General features: G+C 33.4%; 1 long non-coding RNA gene and 1 pseudogene across 2 annotated transcripts; both read left to right on the top strand.

Annotated features, from left to right (window-relative positions):
* Positions 1-2995: 2995 nt before the first annotated feature.
* On the top strand, positions 2996-5659 carry LOC122289317 (annotated as a pseudogene).
* Positions 5660-6646: 987 nt separating this feature from the next.
* On the top strand, positions 6647-9852 carry LOC122290187. 2 transcript variants are annotated; one of them, XR_006236322.1, is made up of 4 exons: positions 6647-6910; positions 8702-8904; positions 9438-9508; positions 9634-9852. It is a non-coding gene; the product is annotated as an uncharacterized LOC122290187 (long non-coding RNA). The 2 variants fall into 2 exon arrangements; XR_006236321.1 differs by having other exon boundaries at positions 9438-9852.
* Positions 9853-10063: the final 211 nt, after the last annotated feature.

Genomic DNA, 10063 nt, shown 5'->3' on the forward strand with positions numbered 1-10063 from the left:
GGTTTCCGAGAACAAATCATGGGTAAGGACCCGAGATCAAAACACATCCTAAATACCCCCGTATAGACGCAAAACAAATACCCAAATGTGTCGAGCATCAAATTTATATTATAAAAAAAAAAAAAAACAGAACAACTCTACAGAATATAGTAGACAAAAATCACATAAAAAAATCGTCCATCTAATCCATGTCGAATGCAAGAACAACGCACACAAGGATTTAAGCAAACCAAAGATTATGAAAAAATCACGGGTAATAGAAAAGCATTTAAGCAAGACCTAGAGAGAGGAGAAAAACTGACCGAACGGCACACGCACACGAGGATGAAGACGATGGCGCGACTTGAGGAAGATGACCGCATGATGATGATGACGAGGCACGCGGATGAAGATGACGGCTAGGGTTTCGGAGAGACTGAGGAAGGGTTTCGGCGTGGTCTGCGTAGAGATAACAGAGAGGGAGAGGAGAAAAATGGGTTTTTTTTTTTAATATATACAAACCTGGTTAACTGGGTTATAATACAAAACCCGGGTTTCATACCCGAGTCCGAACCGGATACATGCGGTTTAATAAATGCAGATTTCGACCCGGGTCAAATCCGGGCCGAAAACCTCAACCAGAAACCTGTTATCTGGTTTTCGGGCCGGGCCAAGCCAGATTTTATCTGGCCCGGAAGAACAATTCTAATGATTATATGTAATGAGATGAGATAGTTTGGTTTTATATAACCAAACCAATCCCATGAATAAGCACGTTGCACCCACTTCTTTTGAAAAAATAAATCACCACATTTGATATTTACATGAAAAGAATCACTTTTTATGACACATCTCATCTTTTTCTAAACAAACTGTGCAAAATTTAAACTCTTTAAAATTTTATTTAGTATTACTATTATTATATATAAACACTGCCGAACTATCAATCCGTTAGAAAAGGAATGGACTAGCTGGTATAGACCGATCCATTGTTCTTGTGATTGTTCTTGTGCTCCAATGAGCCAAACAAAGAACTACTAATCTAGTGCACCAAAGTTTTTAACCATATAATCACTCAGACAAAAACTATAATAATGCATGTAGACAATATTATAATAACTCAGTAGAGGTGTGGATCAAGACCAGATTTTTTTTGGTCTGGTTTGGAATCAAAAAATCCAGGTGAATCTAGGGGGTTATTTGCTCGGATGAGGGGTACAGAAAATTGAGAAATTGGTCGCCACCGATGAGAACTGACTGACCACTTCAGGAACCGGTGGTGAACTGGTCGGCGTACGGTGGCATTTCTTCAAAATTGACCTGCATTAATTTAGCAACGGTTTGACTCCGATGAACTGGCTGATCCAATAAATCTTTTTTTTTTAATATACATTATCAAAATAACGCCATTCCACATAAGTTAATTGAAACGATGTCCTTTCATGTAAGACGTATGGAAAAAAAAAATTAATTGAAATGACACCGTTTGATTTTAAACCAAACAACGTCATTTTGAGGTGAGACCATCTTCAACCTCGAGCTTCTTCTTCCCTGCATTTGTTGCACTAGCTCTCTCTCTCTCTCTCTCTCTCTCTCTCTCTCTCTCTCTCTCTCTCTCTCTCTCTCTCTCTCTCTCTCTCTCTCTCTCTCTCTCCTCTACAACACACTCTCTCTATTGTTTCAAGCAAACTAAGCCGCTAGGGAAATCGAAAACTGGCCGAGAACCGACAGAGAATTGCCAGAGTTGATACGACCGGTTTTCCTCCTCCCCATCAAACGGTTACGGTTGGTGGCTCCTCCCTCTTACACGGCGTCGGTTGGCATCAATTTTGTCCAAAAACCACGCCAAATACGTCGATTTTCACCCCTAGCTCGAATTGGACCTTAGCGATTCTACCTACTTAGATCCGGTTAATTAATTGGTTATCTGTAATATGGGGTTTTTTTAACAGAATTTTTGTTTCAAAATGACTTTTTTTAATACCTGCCTGGTTAAAGACTAGAGTTAAAAAAAAAAATTGGTGTAACTAGTTTTATCCAAGCGAGTATCCATTCAGTTTTTAAAAATTCGGGCATGGATATGGATATTTGGAATATCCGGATGCACAACCCTATTAAACTTAAACCCATCAATTTATAATGTTGGAACAAATTCATTAAAACCAAAGACACTAAATTGAGCACAACCAATTACAAAGTCTTAGGGAATGTTTATTAATGTTTTTCATCTCATTTTATCACATCTCACCTCATTTCCTTCCCAAATACCACTTAAATATAAACATTTTTAAATAAATCATTACAACTTTTCCAAACTTTTAAACAAAATATAAAAAAAATCAATTTTTTTAAATTCTAAAATAAATATAATATTAAAAAATTGTATTATGATAATATTTTAACTTTATAATATTTTTATTCAACTTTTTCTCTCTATTTTTTAGAACTTCATAAAACTATGACTCAAACTATTTTACTATTATTAACAAATAATTTTATTATTATTCATAGATTTTCATCTTGTCTCATTCTCCAAGCATCCCCAGTTTACTAAAACTCACCAGACTTTTTTTTTTTAAATTTTTTTATTTTTTACAGTGAAGCTCACAGAAAAGTATGAAATGAAATTATTGGTTAGACATATGCAAGAATTCATGAAGGGCAAGGCAAAGTTCACATTAAAGAGCTAATGGCCATGGGTGAACACTTTGTCCAAAATAAGCGTAAAAATGGGATGAAAAGTTGAGAAAATGGAGTAGAAATGTTTGGAATTTTGATAATGAGTGTCGATCATTTCTACCATCACTTAGTTTTTATTTATTTTATTTTATTTTATTTTTATTTAATAATTATGTAAGCATTTTTTATTGGTATTGTTAATTTTTTATTTTAAAATATTTAACAGCTTTTTAAAAATATATGAAAAAATGAAAAAAAAAACAATTGCGGTTGTCACAGCGAATTTTTTATGGAGTTTTACTATATACAAACACAGTCACATACTAATCTATATATTAATACTGATTACAAGTACCCGCAATCTCTGACAGTCTCCTTCCTCCAAGATTCATGTGGGTTTTCCTTGGAATCGGCCGTTTCATATTCCAAGAAGCTCAACATTGAGAACGTCAAGAATCCCAACTCCATTCTGGACCTGTTGAGAAATCACGGTTTGACGCAGACCCACATCGGCAACTTAATTAGAATTCGTCCACTATTGCTTTCGGCTGATTTAGACAATACCCTTATGCCCAACATGGAAGTGTTTGAATCCTTGGGGTTTTCTGGCTCTAGTCTCGCCAAAATGCTTAGCAAACACCCAGCTGTGCTAGAAAGTGATGCACATGCTGCTGTCGAGTTTTTTAGGGCACATGGTTTTAGTGATAAGCAAATAACGACTTTGACGATGAAGCGTCCCTCATTGTATTTGTATAATGCTGACAAGATTTTTAAGCCAAAGTTGGAATTTTTCAAATCGTTAGGCTTCTCAGATTTTGAAATTGCAAAGCTTTTATCCTCTGAGCCTTATATTCTAACAAGGAGCCTCGAAAATCATATCATTCCGTGTGTTCAAATGCTTAGGCGGGTTCTTGGCATTGATGAGAATGTTTTAAAGGCTACGGCATGCTACCAAATATTCGAATCAAACAAGATTCATATGCTACATCCCAACATCGATACGTTGAAAAGCCATGGTGTTCCCTGTCATTAGTTTTGAAAGTCTTCCTTACAAGACCAGGGTCACTGCTCATCTGTAGCAATCGATTTAGTGAGATTGTTAGTGAAGTTATGAAATTGGGTTTTGATCCCAATTGTCGGCAATTTGTTCTCGCCATTAGGTCCATGGCACAAAATACCAAAAAATTGTGGGGGCAGAAAGTGGAAGCGTTTAGGAGTTTTGGTTTGTCAGAGGATGAGATTTATGCAGCATTCAAGCGGCAACCCATGTGTATGAGTTGTTCCGAAAAGAAGATCAAGAAAATGATGGGTTTCTTTGTGAACAAACTGAAGATGAAACCTTCTATGATCTCCAAGAGTCCGAATCTTCTACTGCTTAGCTTGGAGAAGCGGGTTATTCCGAGGTGTTCAGTTATGCAAGTTTTGATGTTGAAGGGGTTGATGAAGGACGATATTGGCATTGTTTATATGGTCACAATGGCCGAGAAGAAATTCATGGTGAGATTTGTGAGCAAGTATCAAAATGAGGTTCCTGTTGTTGTTAGAGCGCACCAAGGGAAGATAGAATTTCAAGGGCTCCCCATAGCCATGAAGATGTGAGTACTTTTGACATAATCAAATGCGGCATTGGCTAAAGATCGTGAGTTCAGTTTTAGTTCAACATGTTATGGAGATGTCTTAGAAACTTTGTATGGTAATTGTCCTTGATTTTGATTCCTTTTTTATTTGCCCCTCAATTATCATTTTACACTTTGGATTTGCTCTTATTATCAAAACGATTCATTTGTCCATATCCATCTAAAAAGAAAATATTGAGAATTCCATGTACCCATGGAGCCACCTCATAGGGCCTCAAATAGTAATTCATGTCCCAAATCTGACCACCTCAGCCTTAGAAAATAAAGATGATGAAATAAAAAATCATAAAAAATTCAGCCTTAGTAATACAGGACACATTAATTTTGTGAATGTGGATTATTGAATCGCACTCAATAATTAATGATGGTAGTTGTGGATTGTGCTAGCATTATTAATGCTGTGATATGGGGTTCTAAGGTTCTGTTTCAACTTGCAAGCAACAGTAAATAGATTAATGTTTGCTTTCTTATAATTCTTTGGTAAGCTGTAATTCAAGGGATTGTTTGCCCTCACAGAATATTTCCGATGCTTGGAGTTGTACCAGAAGAGAGGAGAAAAGAAAAGAACAGAAAAAGAAGAAAACGAAAATGCTCAGCTTGCCTGAAACTCATTTAGTTGAGAAAGGGGAAAATATAAAGAAATAAATGAAAATTTTGTGCAGATAATTATTATTATTTTTATAATTTGAAAATGATGGAATAGAAATAACTATAAGTCATGTCCTCCCACGGCTTAGGGTGGAGGAGTTCCAACTCATTCCTGCTACAACTTGGGTTGATTCAAAGAATCAAAAGACACATAATTTGTATGCATATATTTATTTATATATTCGCACATTCATAAGAAAGTGATGTTTTGGTCATTAATACTGTTCAGACAAAGTAAGTTTACTCATATGTAATATGTAATACTCTGGTGTGTGTATAACTCTGTTCTCACCTCTCATGTTTAGAACATTTTTTTATGGTGCTGTTATTTCTAGAAAAAGTAGCAAATTCATGTATTAATTCTGAAGTGCAGGATGATGCTTCCATATCGTAGAGAAAAAGGAAGAAGCGCTTTTTACCAGAAACTGCTCAGTTTTCATGCCAATGCACATTTTTATGTTGACAGATACGGAGACGAACACAAGTTAGCAGGATTTTCTGATTTTGCTGGTTTATGATGGGTTGAAATGTTTGATCGAGCAGATTTTGTGATGCGTTGAAATGTTATGAACAAAATGTTCAGGATCCATTGCCCATGGTTCATAGTATCTATCCATTGTCTTTGTTTTTAATTTTTGGTGATGGGCGGTGTTTTAATTACTTGCTGTGAATTGTGGAATTGGGCAGTCGTGGAATATAAGCAGCATATTAATGGATGTTACTGTCGCTAGAAATATCTTCTATATATAAAAAGTGTGTATGAAACGGAAAATCTTGTTTTAACGGTTTTTCTTGTTTTTCCGTTAAAGTTAACACCGTTTGTTTTAACGGTTTGGCATATAAAATGAAGACATAAATGTTGAGAGAGATAGCATTTAATGTTGTTATATGATTTATTAATCTCAATAATTATAATACTTAATAGTTTATATAATAATAAGTAATTAAAGATTAGTTATTATATTTTTCTCTTTCTCCTTAACATATACACTGTATTAGGTGCATAAGACATGAATCCCTAAGTATAATATACATGTATTATACGTTTCATTAACTCAGATTATTGAGTATTTCAAATTTAAAAATCTCATATAATATATAATATAAGTGTGTTTAATCAAAGTGTTTTTTTTCCCCATGGTAGTAGGACGTAGCTTCCGTTAAGTCATATTCCATACATGGGCTTGCTATGATAGGCACGTGACAAAGGCCGTGATCCTTGAGCTAATTAAGAAAGAGTAAATTCAGCCAACAATTTCAAAATATATTTTATGATTTATATATATGCTATATATAGAAAATATTATACCACAAATTTTATAAAAAGATTATGTTTTAACTTTATGTTGTCCCTGATCGACTCAACCAACAGCAAAATAAGAATTTCAATGTTGTCTCTGTTGATTGTCTACAGGATGACATAAATTGATGAATTATAATACAAACATCAAACGATACATATTTTGAACTACCGTTTGTATTAGACTTTTATTAAATTTTTCGTATACATCTTTGCTAAAATTATAAATGTTATAAACATGTATTGAATTATGTGATACTTTGAACTAATTTATTTATTTTCTCCAATATGCCTTAAATTATTAAGTGACATCAATAATTTCTATAAAATATATATTATTTTTTAGAAATAATCATTTCATAAACTTAGACAAACGTACTTTGTACGTTACTCTCACCTAGTATATATATATATATATATATATATGTACGTTTAGATAAGGGATCGAGTTTTCACATACTGTCAAGCAATGGCTTTTAGAAAAGCAAATATACTTGGGTTAGAGGAGTAAAAGACACACTCTAGATAATGAACGTGACGGGCGGAGGTCTCTAGACATGGGCATGTGGCTAAAGCTGGCATGAAGATTATTAAAGAGGAGAGGATCAGGCTTTTTATTCTTTGAGCAGAGAAGATCAGATTTGCAGCTGCGGAGAACATGCAGAAGGTTGATTTCTCGTCAATACGCGTTGAGTCGCTGTGTTAATTTTCATGTAAATACATAAAGTTCTTGAATTTGCTTCTTCGTCTGGTTGTTGTTGCTTCGTGTTGATGTCGGATTTGCATTTGCTCATTTTGACATTTTCACTGGTAATTTTTTCACATTCTTTTATGTGCTAACATCCATGTTTGCTGTTTGGCTGTGAGAAAATTGAGACGAGTGTAACAAAATAAAAAGAAGAGAATGCTCATATTGTTTTCTCATAAAACTCAGGATTCTGTAACGTTCTGCTTGGTCACTGAGAATTCTTAGATGAGAATTTTGAGTTTTAAGATTAAATATTAAAATATTATATTTTAATATTATTATTGTATTGAGATTTGAAAAAGTTAAGAAAAAGTTAAATTGTTTATTATATTTTGTATGGAGATTTGAGAAAGTTGTAATGATGAGATGAAAATTTTATGTTTGAGATAAAAATTTCTTGGGGCCAAGCAGAACTGTGTGGATGTTTTCTTTCTTCAAAGACATTTTATTGGATCGAGTTTTTTGTGAATTTTTGTTCTTGAATTGGGAACTTCATTTGCTAGGGATGCTGGAGGCCGAGTTGCTAGGAAAATCACATGAGAAAAATATAATGAAAAGTGACGTTTTTATTGAGGCCGATCGCTTGACATGTGGCTTAATGCTGTGATATGGATTATTGAGTCGACACTCAATAATTAATGATGGTAGTCGTGGATTGTGCTAACGTTTTTAATGCTTGCTTTCGTCTTGCAATGTTTACCCTCACAGAGCATTTCTGATGCTTGTGAGTTGTACCAGAAGAGAGGAGAAAAGAAAAGAATAGAAAAAGAGGAGAAACGAAAATGCTTGGCTTGCCTAAAACTCATTTAGTTGAGAAAGGGGAAAATATAAAGAAATAAAAGAAAATTTTGTGCAGATAATTATTATTATTTCTTTTATAATTTGACACATATATGATAAAACTCGACTCGATTTGTCTAAGACTCGTTAAAGCCCGTTTGTTTATGCCCAAGTCGATTTGTTAACTCGACTCAATTAAAGTTTATTCATATATTAATAAATATATATACATATATCTATATATATATATATATGTGTGTGTGTATTAGCTAATAATATAAACATAACACTTATATAATTAAATATATAATATGTAATCTATTACTTATGTCTACGTATTAAATATACTTTATCGCCATATTTTATAATTTGTACAATAATTAGCATATACTAGTATACAAGAACTATATATGAAATAGATATATGCTATCATATTATGTGTATGTATTAATAATTTTTGTAGGTATAAAATATATTGTTATTATGGATAAATATCACTAGTTAGATATTAAAAATTTATAAAGTTTTAAAATTTTATAATTCAATAAAAGTTTTACTTGTTAGTTGTACAAATTCAATATTAGATTTTTTTTTTATTTCTTTTTTTTATCTAATTTATTAATTATTAAATCTTATTTTTATTTTTATTTTTTTTACATAATCTGTGTAGGCTCTTTAAAGGTGCATATGGAGAGAATGTGCAGCAATAGAAGTGTGTTCCAGGATATTAATAATAAAATCTTGTTTTTTTTTTATTTGTTTTCTCATAATATCTTCTTTTGCTTATATTAATCTATAGATGCTATATTCAACTAGTTTATTTCTTGACACAATGCATCTTACTTTGATGTAGTAGTTTATTTACAAGTTATTAATTGCCTTTTATTAATTCAGTAAACTTCTTGTGTTTTGTCCTCTTTTGCATTGCAGATGATGATGACAAGCTAGTGAAGGGTTGCAATGGTTGTAATTCTCTTTACCATCTATCGACCACCAATCACTATCTTAGATTCAAATTTCAATATGAGCTTAAACAACTCCTTAAATTTAGAGTTAGGATGCAGACGGAGTGTCTGGGACTCGGAAACAGAATTGAAAAGAAAGCCGCATATTTGCAAGAACTGGAGGAACAAGTATGACCATCTGTTTATTCTCTATCTGTTATGCATATCATTACTTGGGCTTGAATTTGTTCTTACCACATGCTTCAGTGTTTTTTTCTTCTAACCTCTTTAGTTAATTTTGTTTAGTTCAGTAAAGTAATCGGAAAAAAGGGTAAGAACATGATAACAACTTCCTATCATGTCTGCTCTCTGGTTCTTATGTCCTTCCATCAAGTTCATAGGTCTTCGGAACCTATTACCTTCACATAGACCATGATAACAGCTACTTAATTTTGCCATGAATGCCTTCCCCAAATCTGTATAAGAAATCCTACTAAAGGTTTAGGAGTAGTAGTTGGGCCAATTAGTTCTTGCTCAAACCAATTACCTTCACACAGACACATTCTCCATGCTTTTTAAGGATTTAGTTCTGTTATTCTTGAACTCCTAGATTTGTTGCCTATATCATAAGTTGCAGAGTATTGTAAAATTGTAGACATTTATCTTTCCTGTCTTAGATATACTTTCTCATGCCTTATTTTCCTGATATTTGAGAACTGTAGACACGACCTCGTGCAACTTTCGAGGTGGAAATATCAAAGGATATGCAGCTGGTGCATTTTGACTTCAACAGGTAATGAGCCATCTGAGCATTCTGATTTTGCTCTCTAGAGAAAAACCTTCCAAGTAAAAGCTTGATAATGCTTCCATTGCAACTGCTTTCACTACTGATGTTATTATTTTGTCCCCTCTTAACAGCTGGACAGACTATGTTGAAAGTGGTTTAATTTTGCATTTCATGGTTGTGTTGGTTGTTGTGTATAGAATTTTAATGGATGGTGGATTTAAATTTATGTGTGTATATTGATTGGTATGTCACAATTTGGACATGTTTTGTGTGTACCTTGTTCAGGTGGTTTGGATATTGATTGGTTGTTCATGTTTTGACTTCAATTTTAGTTACATTATTTTGAAACATTTTGTACAAATTCTATAAATCAATTGATATGTTCAGGGTTGGTAAGTTGCCAAACCCTCTCCTCAGTTTATCCTTCATGGTATCAAGAGCCAAAGGCATATGCCAATCTTGCACCCATTGCTTCTAGCAACTCTAGTCCGATATCTGCTCCCACCTTTAACCTTTCTAATTTCACTCAATTTATGTGTTAAACTTGATGGAACAAATGGA

The sequence above is a fragment of the Carya illinoinensis genome, chromosome 12, assembly GCF_018687715.1.
Source record: "Carya illinoinensis cultivar Pawnee chromosome 12, C.illinoinensisPawnee_v1, whole genome shotgun sequence".
In the NCBI taxonomy this organism is placed as follows: Eukaryota; Viridiplantae; Streptophyta; class Magnoliopsida; order Fagales; family Juglandaceae; genus Carya; species Carya illinoinensis.